Genomic DNA, 15,558 nt, shown 5'->3' with positions numbered 1-15,558 from the left:
AGGTACGTCTCTTGTGAATATCAATTGATTGTTAGGTTTTCTCTTTTGAAATTACATTATGACGCATTCACATACATTATTAATACAAATACATTTTCCATGGCGAGACGATGAGGCAACCACAAGCACTTCCACTGGTTCAAGAGGTCCACGAGGGAAAAATGCACAATATTACCGTGATTACAGAGCACGGAAGCGAGCGGAGCAGGAAAAAGAGTCTTTGAATAGAACTAGAGATCCTTCTACGACTGCTGATTCTTCTACAATTAACGTCGCAGGTTACGAAGTTTAACTTCTTCCGCGCGGAGAGACTCCACGCACTATTTTTTTTTTTTTTTTTAAATTATAAAAAATTTTTTTTTTAAAAATGACGGTCATTTTAAATTAAATACAAATTTTTAAAAAAGTGACGTTTATCTGTTTTAAAATTTAATAATTTTAACCCATACTAATTTAGTATAAACAGGGTGTTTAAATTTTGTTATTTTTCACTTTATAGCGTACCATTATTTATTTATTCACTGTTACTGTATTACTAGTATCTCGCGTGTTTTGATTATTACTTTTACTTGTTATATTATTAATCACGTAGATTTTTTTTGAGGTTATAATTTTTTGTACACAAATGCTTTCGTGAATTTTGATCGTGGCTCTGCAGAGCAACAAAACTATTTTAATATAATTTCTTAAAGTGGTATCTTTTTACATTTTCAGAAAACCGAAATAAAATTAAGTTTTAACTTAACCAAAAAAAATATTTTTTTTTTTTTTTTACAATGTAGAAAATGTTATTTTTATTTTTAAATTTCATAATTGTCCTAAAACGTAAGAACTTGAAAGAAATGATATAAAATTGCAGTTCCTAATGTTGCAAATAAAGATTTTGTGATATTATTAGAATACAAGAGAAAATATTATTTCAAAAACAATTCGCATTAGAGTTGCTTTCAAACATTTGAATTTTTAAAAAAAAAATCAGTTAAAAAAACGACAATAAAAAACGTGTTAATTATTTGCCGTCAAAAATCACGAACAGAAAAATTCTTTTTTCTGTCAAAATTGCTCTATAGTTGTGGAGGAACAAAATTGAATATTCAGCAAAGAAAATGTATTTCACCAAATAAAAAAAATCGATGAAAATCTAAATTTTTCAATTAAACGGAAGAACTATTTAAACAAGTTCACTACATTTCTTATTTCTTGTTCTAAAAAAAAATCGACTATATTACACTCTTACTGAGTGTTTTTAAAGCATGCAACAAAATAAATAAATCAAAAATCGCTGTGGATGAGAAAAAAAGTTCGTTGTCCTTTTATTTTTTTTTCATTTTTGCGGACATTATTTTAAGGGTTCAAAAGGCAGACAGAATTCTATGTGGCGCCAAATTCAGAAATGAAACGAAAGAGCAATTTTGTTAGCATTTTGAATGTCATAATTACGGGTAATTTTCACTTTTCATAATAGTTGAATGAGTAACAGTAGCGAATAAAAGAGCGCCAACATCCGCTTTAGGGGAAAAAAGTCACTTTTTTAATACACGTTGGCGTCTGAATAGAACAAATAAATGAATTCATAAGGGATTCTTGAAAACAGTGTGCCTACAATAGCAATGAGATATAATTGAAAGAAGAAAAAAAAGATATATATTTTTTTCAGCATTGCGAATTCGCCCCAAGAAAATATTTTCGTTCTAAACGTACTTTATCGGGCCATATTTTCTAGTAATTATAATATAATTTAGTTGAAATATTTTTGGGTGGAGATTAATTTATAAACATTAATGACACAAATGAACTCGATGAAAAATGAAAGTATAATGCACCAGCGAAAATAGCTTCCAATTGTTACACTCTCTACCTGACCCCACGCAAACCTTCACTGTCACGCACCTTTATATAAACAAAGCCCTTTATTGATATATTTTTCTCTGTATTTTCTGAAATTATCAGTAGATGGTGGTAAAAATAGCATCCTATTAATATTTAAAAATTAATAAAGTGGTGGGAAGTATACTTTTCACAGCCTTATAATGGGTAAAAATAATGTTACGGAATAAGGTAATACCATAGCGTACCTTAAGATAACAAAGGAAAACTACTTCTAGCTTTGAAACTTCAATATGGAGTAACCAAAATAAATAAATAAATAAAACGAAATGATAGCAAAAAGGGCTGATAAATAAATGATACAGGTAAATACGGTTATGAAGAGGATAAATAAATATTTCCGTTCAAAAGACCTTAATTGTTAAAATAGAATTGTGACGTAATTAAAAGATCTCTTTATTGATTTTATGCTGATAATGACAACCAACTTGATAGATTTTTTTGTTAATTAAGAAGCTTGTGATTTTATAACAATTAATTGATATCGTTCCTCATTACTTGTAGGTTTACACTGACACGGCAAAACTTATTCCTCTTGTTTTATGATATAACTTATTTATATGATATGGTCTTAATGGTCACGTTCCTCATTTTTGAAAGATTGTGACATCATAACTGAGACCGTGCCACATATTTACATGATATGGTATTAATCCAATCGTGACACATTTCTGAAAGATTAGCATTGCCATGGTAATTTTTTTTCTTAATTCTGTGTCAATTCAACTGTATAACTTATTTACATATTGTTCCAATCCTACAGTTCCTTTTTCACGATAGATTTTCACTGACTAGGCAAAACTTATTTACATGATATAATCTTAACCCTATCATACCTCATACCCCCGTCAAAATTCCTGATGGTTTTCCATTGATGGACCAACATAATCTTGATGGCAACCAACATAAGAAACCATCACCCCAATGTAGGAATTCGGACTGATTTATGATGGTCCAAATTCCGGAGAATGAAGAAGAATTCCCATTAAATCATAGTTGAAATGTATAGTTGGAACAATCATGGACCATCACGGATTATTATGGATTGTTGGTTCATGAGAATCAAACTTCTCTTGGTGGTTAACCATCATAGTAACATTTTTCATAATGGAATGATTGAAAAGTTTGTTGGCTTACCAAACAACATGACAGCAGAATGGAAAAAGTGAGATGATTGTAACCATCAAATGATGTTGGACCATCAAGAATCGTACTGAAACCATCAAAATATTTTGATGGAACCATCAAGAATTTTGACTTGGGTATCTTTTTTTTCTGGAAAAATTTGCATCCACAAGGTCTTCTTTCCAGTGAATTGACATGGTGAAATTAATTAAATATATTGAGCCTATCGTACCTAAAAATATATCCTAAACCCACAGAAACTTTTTTTACTACAAATTTGAAGTAAAAGATTTTTTTTAGAAAATAAATATTAAGGGCTCAGTAGATTAAATGGATTTTTTTTAAATTTTCAATTCAAATCAAGAATATATTTGTGCAGAGTACACAAGAAATTGTTAATATTGCTTAATTATATATTATTTAATTTACTTACAATCAGCAAACATATTTGATGAAAGAAATTGTATTACAATGATACAATTTTTGGATAAATTTTCCATAGTTTAAGACTGTCAAATAGCGTTTAGTTTAGTTTAGATATAATTATTTATTATTTAGTTTATAATNATACAAAATTCAAATTCAAATTGAAAGCGTTGCAACGCACGCAGGGTACAGCTAGTATATTATAATTATAATATATTATAATTATAATATTATTTAGTTTAGATAGCGTTTGGAGTCAAATAGCTAGATTTTTATATTTTTTATCGAGATTTTGGCTAATTTTATGGACGTTACATTCTTTACAAATATAAAAAGAAAAATCTCTGGAAACTATTTTAGAGCTGGATTATTTTAGTAATTTTAAAGTTGATTTCGTGACATTATAAATTAGTGTATAAGCTGCATTGTAAAAAAATAAGAATTGGATATTAATCAGTCAAATTAATGCACCTACCTCAATTGAAATGATATTTTCAGCGTTTAATTTTGATCTTGTTTCTTCAAGAATGCCTTTAATTTCTCCATCAAACAGCATTTGTAATACTAGAGATTAAAAAAAAAGGAACATAAGCTTAATGTAAAATGATAAATATCTTTTTAATGAAATCTTTTAAGTTAATATAAGTTAATGTTTTAACAAATGAACAAGTAAAAAGTATACATTAAAAAAAATTGACATCAACAACTTGAAACAAAATATTTGTTATTGTAGCGTATCTGGCATTTTATTGCATTTTTCCCCACTTTTTGTGTAATTTTCGTGAGTATCATTATTATTTTTTAATACTAATAATACATGATAATCTCGTTCGGATCAACAAATATATACGTTTTACAGTTTTAACAAATGTATACATAAAATGTATACATTAAAAACTTCTACATAGTATACATTTTTTTTACAATTTTTTTTCTACATCTTTTAAAAATAGTTTCAAGTATACATTAAAACTATTTAAAAAAAAGTTAACATCAACCACTTAAGCAAAATGTTTGTTATTGTAGCGTATCTGGCACTTTATTGCATTTTTTTTTACTTACTAATTTTTTATGTAACTTTCCTGAGCATCATTATTATTTTTTAATAATAATAATGCATATTAATCCCGTCGGGATCAAATCACAGTGTCGATTTCAAAAAATACGTTTCTACATATTTAATTACTATATGGGTCACTGTAGATTGGAGATTCAATTTTAAAAAAATGGACTCGTGTAAATTCGATTTCTAAGAGGTGGGTTGCTACAGATTCGCTTTATAAAAGGTGGAATGCTAGAGATTCGATTTCTAATACAGTCGAACTTGTTTATAACGAGCTCGGATTTAACGAGAACTCGGATTTAAAGAGGGAAACGATAATATTTGGTTGGATCAATGTTAAGTTTATGGAACAGAAGTCACTTTTAACGAGCAAGACCCGGTTTTAGCGAGCAATATTTTTCTGTCTTGCAATCTTTTTTCGCATCTTTCTAGTCTTTCTGTCTTATCTTTTTTTCAAAATGAGCGAGAAATCAAAAAAAATCGCGAACTGAAACTTAATTGCCCTTATCACTCTAAAGCTTTACCAGTTGACGAAAAAGTGAAAATTTTACAGGAGTTGGATGACGGTGTGAAAAAAGTCGAAATCTGCAAAAGGTGTGGATTGTCTTCATCTACTGTTTCCACACTGCTAAAAAACAAAGGCAAGTTAATGGATGCATACGACCAAAATAAAACAGACTGTAAACGACTGAAGAAGTGTTCGAAAGAGGATTTAGACGAAGCGTTATTGAAATGGATGAAGGTGCAATGTAGTGCTGATTTACCTGTGAGTGGACCTATTCTAAAAGTGCAAGCAGAAAAATTTTCTGAACAATTTGGATATTCTGAGTTCGTTGGGGGGTTGAGGGGAGGGGTTAGTTGTCATTAAATTAAGAAAAGTATTTAATTAATGTAAGTAAGTATTTATTAAATTTTAAGCAAACTTGATCATTTGACCTCCCAAGTTCCCCCTCCCTCTTCTGGTTGCACCCCTGCCTCAAGGACCCGTTTATTACGAGCACTCGGATTTAACGAGTACATGTTACGGTCCCTTTGTGCTCGTTATAAACGAGTTCGACTGTATTATTAAATAATTTTAGAAATATTGCTCAAGATACATTCCAAAAGACCCTAAAATTTCAATTATGTATTAACATGATTTTTTTAAATTTTCAAAGGCATTATAAAATATGTGAAAAGAAGTTTCTCATTTTAAATAAATCATGTCATTACTATAAAGCTGAAAAAGTAATTTTATTATTGAAAGAATAACCTAAATCTTATAAAGGTTTTTTCCCTATTACACTTCAACCATGGCCAAGCCCCGTTTTTCATGCTCTTTCTTTTAACAGTAGGAATGNGTGTAATTTTCCTGAGTATCATTATTATTTTTTAATACTAATAATACGTAATAATCTCGTTCGGATGAAATCACAGTTTTAACAAATGTATATACGTAAAATGCATACATTAAAAACTTCTACATAGTATACATTAGTTTTTTTTTTACACTTTTTTCTACGTTTTTTAAAAATAGTTTTAAGTATACGTTAAAACTATTTAAAAAAGTTAACATCAACCACTTAAGCAAAATGTTTGTTATTGTTGTGTATCTGGCATTTTATTGCGTTTTCTAGTCCACTTCTTGGTGAATTTTTTCTGAGCATCATTATTATTCTTTAATAATAATAATTTCGTTCGGATCAAAATCACAGTTTTAACAAAATAAACACGTAAAAAGTAGATATTCAAAAAAAAAAAAAAAAAAAANAAAAAAAAAAAAAAAAAAAAAAAAAAAAAAAAAAAAAAAAAAAAAAAAAAAAAAAAAAAAAAAAAAATAGAGAGAGAAAGAAAAGGAAAGAAAAAATTAAATTTTAAAAACTTGAAGCAAAATGTTTGTGATTGTTAGCGTATCTGGCATTTTATTGCATTTTTTTTACTTACTTATTTTTTCTGTAACTTTCCTGAGCATCATTATTATTTTTTAATAATAATAATACATAATAATCCCATCCGAATCAAATCAATTAAAAAAATACGTTTCTACATATTTAATTACTATATGGGTCACTGTAGATTGGAGATTCAATTTAAAAAAAATGGACTTGTGTAAATTCGATTTATAAAAGGTGGGTTGCTATAGATTCGATTTCTAAAAGGTGGAATGCTAGAGATTCAATTTCTAAAAATTAGGATGCATAGATTCGATTTATAAAAGGTGGAAAGCTAGAGATTCTTTTTCTAATAATTCTGGTGCATATTCGATTTCTAAATTGGGGAGCATATATTCGAATTTCTATAGGGTGGGTTGCAATAGATTTGCTCTCAATAAAAATTGGGTTGCCATAGATTCGATTTTTAAAAAGTGGAATGCTGGAGATTCGATTTCTAATAATTGGGGAGCATAGATTCGATTTCTAAAAAGTGGAATGCTAGAGATTCAATTTTTAATAATTGGGACGCATAGATTCGATAACTGAAAGGTGGAATGCTAGATATTCAATTTTTAATAATTGTTGAGCATAGATTTGATTTTTAAAAGGTGGAATGCTAGAGATTCAATTTTTAATAATTGGGGAGCATGGATTTGATTTCTAAAAGGTGGAATGCTAGAGATACAATTTTTAATAATTGGGACGCATAGATTCGATTTCTGAAAGGTGGAATGCTAGAGATTCAATTTTTAATAATTGGGGAGCATAGATTTGATTTCTAAAAGGTGGAATGCTAGAGGTTCAATTTTCAATAATTGGGGAGCATAGATTTGATTTCTAAAAGGTGGAATGCTAGAGATTCAATTTTTAATAATTGGGGAGATTTCCATAGATTTGATTTCTAAAAGGTGGAATGCTAGAGATTTAATTTCTAATAATTGGGACGCATAGATTCGATTTTTGAAAAAAAAAATGGATCACTATAGATTCAATATCTAAATAGTGGAATGCAATGTTTTTAAATTCGGGAATCTAGTAAATAAGAAAATAAGTTTTGGAAAAGGAAATTAAAGGTTGTTCTTGTGAGCAGGCATTGTACTGGTCGAATGCAGAGGGTGGAGACAGTTCATATCCGGGCTATTATTACACCCCCTACTTTCTTCGACATCCTGTGATTATAACACTGTTTTCTCTTTTTTATTCTTGGGTCCACAGAGTGACTGTCATACAGGAATGAAATGAGCGATTGTTTTCAACATGTCTGATGTCAACCGTTACAGTTATGGCTAGCACTGAATAAAACATATCTTTGAATGTGGACGTTTGTTCTTATGATTAGAGAAAAAAGAAAACTGCTTCCGCTTACATTTTTATTTTAATTTTTACAAATACAATATATATGATATGTACAAAATATGTACAGAGCTGGAAGGCATATACAGATATTATAGAAAAAGCTAAAATAATACCAGTTTTTACTTATTTGATTAGCATTATTTATTTTCCTCCCGGGTGCGGTAATTAACTTTTTTCTTTTAATTAACTTTAACATATTTTTTCATAAACAAAAATTCAATTTTTTCTGTTAATTTTTACTAGGTAAATTTTAAAGGCTTCATGTTTGGAAACTGTTTTATTTATGCCAAACTTAACAGATAGAAAAACACCCGAAAACTTTTGGAAATATGGGAGAAAATATTAAAATTGCGCATGAACAAACAATTTTTCAAATAAATTAATGAAGACTACAACTTTTATGTTAGAACAAGTAAAACATTTGTTAAAAAAGCAAAAATAAATAAATAAATACAATTAACATTAAAAAATAATTAAAGTAATCAAGTGAATTGTTTAACCTCAAATGTGTATGCGCATTAGTTTCATGAATACTGAAAATTGTTAAAATTCAATACACTAGAAGGCTCCGCCCCCTGCTCGCTAACGCTCNATTAAATAAAAAAGTAAAAATTAATAAATACAATTAATTAATGAAGACTCAACGCTTATGTTAGAACAAGTAAAATATTAAATAAAAAGAGTAAAAATAAATCAACACAATTAACATTAAAAAAGAATTAAAGTAATCAAGCGAATTGTTTAACCTCAATTGTGTATTCGCATTAGTTTCATAAATACTGAAAATTGTTAAAATCCAATACATTGTTAAAATGTTTAAAATAAACAATACAATTATTTAAATTACATAAAATTATATGTAGGTTATTCAGAAAATACACCACAAAGCTTACCACTGAATTTTAAAGGCTCTGATGACATTTTTCAACAGTCATAAAATTTTTACGAACATCTATATTTTCGTCGTCAAACAGCCAACCCAATTTTTGAGTTTACGACTGCTAATGTTCAATAACATAGCCTTGAAATATTGGACCCAACCCAGAAGAGAAGGAAACTCCTGGATCAAAAATTCGGCAAAATTTGCCATCGTGGAGGTCTTTTGATGGAATTAACCAGCATTTACATCATATAGAGAGGGAATCCACGAAAACCTTCCACGGTTAACCTGACTGTTAAGGGATTCTAACTCATGAAACATCTATCAATTACGGTATTTTACGCCAGCACTGTTGTCGGTACTAGCTGGGGGGCGAAATTCATATCGATCAGCCATCGTGGTATTTGAACCCGGATCACCTCATTGGTAGGCGAGCGCTCTATCCTCTGAGCCACCACAACTCAAAAACCTCTAATTATCACCCAACAAATGAAATCAACAAAATTGGGAATTCGACACAGAAATTTTTGTTATAAATAATAGATTCCTAAAATAAAGGCACCATGAAAATTGCACTTTAAGTATGCCTAGATTTAGAAAGGGTAACATTTATTACTTATGTCTTTAAACAAATGAACTAGAGGATAATTAGTTCTGATTATGTCAATTGGACAAGATTGTACAAGAATAACTTGTCAGATTTTACTGTACCTAATTCATCTAACTAATGCAAGAAAGATGATCCAATACAAGATTTCAATGCAGTTAGTTGATCTGGTTTATGCAAGAATAATGATTTAACGCAAGATATCTATAGGTTACTATTACATTTTGATGGTTGACTCGTAGAAGAAGTTGAAGAAAAAAAAAGCAAGAGCTCATGTCATCACTTTTTGCACAGATCACAATACTTATGTATCCAAAAATAGTTCCATTCGAATTTCCTTCATTACGGTGTTCTAAGCTAGCACTTATCCTACATTTAATGCATCTGCTATTACGTTCTCATTTCAAAGAAAAGATTTTACAAGTATTATTGTCATTATCGGATATATAAATTCGTCTGGATTATACAAGAATGGTCATCTAATGCAAAATTACAATGTAATTAATTAGTCTGGATTACACAAATCTAATTCACGATTTCAATACAATTAATTGACAACAATTATGCAATAATGGCACATGATTACAGGTTAATTAGTCAAGATAATTACAGAAATACAAATGAATCATCAATCAGTATATTAATGCATACAAAAATAGTCTCGTTCAAATTTTCTATATTACGATGTTTTAAGCTAGTACTTATCCCATATTTAATGCATTTAATATTGAGTTCTCTTTCAAAAGAAGAGATTTTACTAGTAATATTTTATTTTATTACCGTCGTTGAACAGTCGACCCCATTTTTCGGGTTCAAGATTACTAATGTTCAACTCCGTAGCCTTGTGATTTTTGAACCCAATCTAGAAGAATAGGAAACTCCTGGATCAAAGATTGGGTGAAATTAGCCATCGTGGAGTTCTACTTGATGGAACTAACCTGCATTTACGTTACTTGAAAAGGAACACCACGAGAACCTCCCACGGTTAGCCTGACGGCAAGGAGTTCTAGCCCATGATCCGTCTGCCACTGAGGATATTTGCAGCAATGCGGTCGGTGCAAGTCGGATGAGGAGTTCGCATCGACCAGCCATTACTGGGATTCTGAACTCTGTTCACCTCATTGGAAGGCGAACGCTCTATTCCCTGAGCGATTACAGCTCATCATTAAGCCATAATAATCATAAGAATAAGAACAATATGTTCCCATTATTATGCAAAATTACAATGTAATTAGTCTGGATTACTCAAAAATAATGAGCTAAGACACGATTTCAATGCAATTAGTGGATCTCAATTCAGGATTATGCAAGAATAATGATATAAAGCAAGATTTCGAATGGTTTCTATTAAATTTTGATGGTAGGCTTTATGCAATCGTATTATTAAAGAGAAAGTAAAAAAGCTAATGTCATCACTTTTCTGATTATTATGGAAATACAAATGAATCATCTAATCCCCAAAAATGCTGTGGTTCAAATTTCCTACATAACTACGTTTTAAGCCAGCATTTATTCTACGTTTAATGCATCCGCTATTATGCTCCCATTGAAAGGAGAAGATTTTTCTATTATTATTATTATCATTATTAGGTATATAATGTTGACACAGTAATTTTCGCAGTCAACGGACCGTGTGTGTGTGGCTGTTTTTCGTTGGGGGTCAAGGGAGTATTTGTTTAGATCTCGCCTTGCGTGGTATTCAGTCGTTATGAATTGTAATTTTTATTGCTTCCTTTTTGGCAACATCTGAAAATGAGTTTTCGAGCCTCTCCTACGGGACATTTACACGAAAAAATTCCGAACGAAAACGAAGTAACTTTTTTTTCTTCATCCGTCTCTCTTATTTCATTGTGTAGCTACAATTGCAGTGATGTCCTTCCTTTAATGCATATAGGATGTATTTTTTAAGGATTACTTTCTTGTGCGTTGAGTGATTTTGCAATCATGGGTTTCATTTATTTAATTTTCTTTTCAAACTGAGATCTCGTTAAAGCTTATTACAGAAAATAAGATACCTCCCATGAATACTAATTTACTAAGAGATGCTACTTGACGAACTTAATCTTCGATAAACACTCATAAATTGTTCGTAAATGAACTCTTGTACTATGCTGAGCTATTTTAAATTTTGCGTAAAGTTATTTATTAAAATTTAGTTGAGTTTGATGCGTTAACAAAATTGAATAGAAACTAAGAGAGCGCGATAAAATAATAATCCAGCATAAATAAATGTAAATATAGCCAGCCCGCTTGATTCGTGACACCACACGTGTCCCAAAACAGGGTTACCCAACTGTAATAAACCAGGAGGGTTTTTTTCAAAAAAAAAAAAAAAANAAAAAAAAAAAAAAAAAAAAAAAAAAAAAAAAAAAACCACTAGGAAAACTTTAATGGGTTTTTTAATAATTGCATTTTATTATTAACAATTCAAATCAAGATATTAAACTTAAAATAGAATGAAATACAAATTACAAAAATTTGAGATACTAATTCATAAAATAATTGAAACTATTGTTATAACTATTGAAACTATTGTTATTACGATTGAAACTATAGTTATAGCAATAGAAACTATTGTTATAACAATTGAAACTATTGCTATATTGTTATACGATAAAATATTATAATCACAATTCAATGAAATCGGAAAATAATTTGAGTATTTTAAAATGTATTTTAAATACTGTTTTCCTAGCCTGTGAGTTCAAATGATACTTTTAAAATATAGCACTTTTTAACGTGTAAAACACTTGTTCAAAATTCTTATTCTGATGAATTGATTGATGTACTGATGATGTGTCCTCGTAGTTGAAATACTAGAGCTTATTCTAGAAGCTCTCTTTCACTGTACATAACGTAGGATACAATAACACAGTTAAAATAATGCAATGCACCATTGCATGAATAGATTTTTCACGTTAAAAATTAACTTTGAAAATGAATGTATTTAATTTGAATAGAAACAAATAATTTATTTCATCATATAAGCATTTAGTAGTTTTTTATAAATCTACTCTAAAACAGAATCAGAAAATCTTACAAAAGGTAACTCGATCCTTTTTTTTTCATTAAAAATATTGTTGCTAATTTTTATCACTGTAAACAAAATATATTAATAATTATGGTTATTAATGACTCAGTTATGAATTAAATTAATGGGATTTATTAATGCAGCAAAACTAACTCTAAGACTGTAGAAAATAAAAGAAATTATGAAAAACTCAATTAAATTTAAAAAACCAAATTAAACACTGGAAAAAAACCAATAAAAACCTGGGGAAAAAAACCCAAATCCGGAAAAAAACCCAGTGGGTTGAGTTTTTTTTCAAGAAACCCGGGTGTTTAACAACCCCGTCCCAGAATCAATGAACACAGTTAAAAAAAAAAAAAAATACCGTACTGCATGGTAAGAACATATCAAGTAACAGAAGAAAAAAGGTAAAAAAAAAAAACATAAATCTGCTTAATAAAACTAAAAAATACGGTAGTTAAACCATTCAGTAAGTAATTTTTACGTTGAAATGGTAATAGTTTACAGAAATTTAGGTTTCAAAAATGTAGTCCTTATTAAAACATTTAGTGAAAATACAAAACTGAAAAGTAAATTAAGCCGAATAATTGAGTTTTATACCATAATAAAATAACCAAATCATTATTTTTTTTTAAATTACCAAGATGAAATTAATTATTAATTAATTTTATCAAAAGTTTCATGATAAAATTACTTAATTTAATCATATTTACCTTATTTTATCATATATTATAAAACCACACTTTATATCGTTAATTTTACCAAAATCATTACCAAAACGGTAAAAATTATTGAGCTTTATGATCCTATAAAACCAGGAACACGCTAAAGTTTACCATATTCTGGTAGTTTTAACCATACATTTTTTTTAGTTTGACTTAAAAAAGACTCATTCTCTTTCATTTTGACTGCTTTAAACCTAAAAAAACAATATTTTGGTGATTCAAAACCTAAGTTACAGATAAAGAATTTGAAAAGTTCCTTTTTATTCCAATTTCGAACCCATTAGTGCCCGAATTCCCACTTCAGGGACTATTTTATTAATGCATCATAAGCTGGCATGAATTATTTTTTCTCAACATGAATTATTTATAGGTAGTTTTATAATTTAAAAAAAATATAGAAGATATCAAACGATTTTTTTCTCGTTATACCCACGCATGTGTAACTAATTTCGATCACCATGTTGCCACCTATTATATCAAATAGAAATTGTGGTAGAGTGCCCATCTGTCCATACATTTATTTTACTCTAACTCACCCTATAAAATATGCATAATAAAGATTTATATAAACAACCATTATTTCTCTGAATAAAGAACAAAACAAAAAGTACACTAGAAAAAAGGTACAAGTAAAAACAAAAAGTACACTTTAAAAAAGAAAAGAGCATTTAAAAAATTTATGTGTCTCTTTAATTAAAGTATTTGGAAAACATTATTTTTCAAATTGTTTAGAATTTCAATGCTCGTAATGACTAGTTCTCAAATGTATTATTTTTAACTTACATAAACAAAATTAACTTAAATAAATTTATTAAAAAAGTTAACTAATATTCAAGCATTTCTTTTAAATTGTAAATCTTTTATTTGTAACTTAATTATTTACAAATGAACAGTTTCAAATTCTTTATCTTCTCTTCTAAAAGCGCGAAAAATATAAATGAGAAGAAAAAAAAACTTGTTTTCAAAAACGAAAGCAGTCTAATTTTTTTACTTTTGAAAGACAAGGATTTTAAACATAAAGAAATTAATACAAATAAATCTTTTTCGCGACATTTTATTTTAAAGCAATGCTCTGATTAATGTTGGAGCGCTTGGAATTCGTATGTTTTATTACAAAGAAATATCTTAGCACAGTAAGTTAATGTCCCAGGAAACTAAAAAAATTTCAAGTCAGTTTAAAATTCTTTATGCTACGTATTTTATCTTTTATGCGCCAATTTAAAATGTTTAAATTATTAATGCAATCGATGTGCGACACTGTTGATTCGACACAGAGGGCGTGATTTATTATTCTTACAGATACAAAGAAATATTTTACGAAATGTTTAGGTTTTGTTACTGTTAAAAATGTTTGATAAATTAAAAAAACTACCGAAAAAAATTTATTTGAATTTCAACGATTTTGTATTTAATGATGATTTTCAATTATTTATTTACTATATAAAAATGAGTACGTACCTGCTTTAATTCCTATTTTTAAAAATACATACACTTTAGGGGTAGCAATTATTAAAAACACTATTAAAGAAAATTATAAACACCAAAACTAGTAAAACTAGTACTGCTGGATGCAAATTGAAGGTATTTTCAATTATCTTTCAACTAAATTTCCTCAGGCTATTAAACAGGTTTGTATATTTTTAATATAGCCTTCTCCAATACTAATTCGAAAGACTTATAGGGAAAATTAAAGGGTGCCACCAGCCAGAATACGTCTAAATTTATCAAATAAAAAATTTTTTTGCCATTTTTTTTTTCATTTCATCATTTTTTGCCATTTATTTTTAATATAGAAATTTTTTTTCATTCTTTTATGGCCAAAAATACACCCCAGTGAATTTTATTATTAGTTTATAAATTAATTTAGTTAATTATTTTATTAATTAATTTAGCTAATTATTTTATTAATTAATTTAGTTAATTATTCTATTCATTAATTAATTTAGTTATTAATTAGTTCAGTTAATTAATTTGCTATTATTATGAATATTTTACAGTACTTCGAAAATTGTTTTATTTCACTCTTGTTTTTAAAATTTTTCTTCGTTTTAGAAATGAAAAAAAAAAGAGTTGCCTTACGTTATTAATATCTAAAAATGTTTTAATCGTTTCAAATCTACAATTTTCGAAAAAGCTGCCCCATGTTTTAATAAAGTAACCACTTTTAAAAATGCTACAACTAGCCAGTAAGAAAGTTTCCTAATTTTGCCTTATAGTCATAGATTGACAATAATTTTATTCCGCACTCGTATATTAATTAGCGACTTGCATAACTCTATTTTTAAGAAGGATTTTAATATATATTGAGAGAGGTGGTTACAAAATACCTTCTAAACACAAATTGATTTACATTTTTGAATGCAAAAAAATGTATACATTTCATTTTAGACCCTAATTAAGGATATTATTTTGCGTCTTACTTTTCGCAATTAGAAGTAGAAATGATTTTTATTTAAATTAATTGTTTATTACACTAGACTTATTCAAGGTATGATAACTCATGCAGTAGTTTAAAAAAAAATCTGATATGCATTTAAAAGAATGT

At 28.4% G+C, this 15,558-nt stretch overlaps 1 long non-coding RNA gene across 2 annotated transcripts in view; it reads right to left on the bottom strand.

The window, feature by feature from the left end:
• LOC107451852 (uncharacterized) overlaps positions 1-15,558 on the bottom strand; it is a 224,645-nt gene that overhangs the window by 17,721 nt on the left and 191,366 nt on the right. For both annotated transcript variants that reach the window (XR_011636684.1, XR_006225411.2), the window contains exon 7: positions 3,914-4,002. This is a non-coding gene — a long non-coding RNA (uncharacterized lncRNA). The remainder of the gene's footprint in view (positions 1-3,913; positions 4,003-15,558) is intronic.

This window comes from Parasteatoda tepidariorum, chromosome 4 (genome assembly GCF_043381705.1).
Source record: "Parasteatoda tepidariorum isolate YZ-2023 chromosome 4, CAS_Ptep_4.0, whole genome shotgun sequence".
NCBI classification, from domain to species: domain Eukaryota; kingdom Metazoa; phylum Arthropoda; class Arachnida; order Araneae; family Theridiidae; genus Parasteatoda; species Parasteatoda tepidariorum.
Note: the sequence above shows the minus strand (reverse complement) of the source record. Positions and strands in the feature narration are given on the sequence as shown.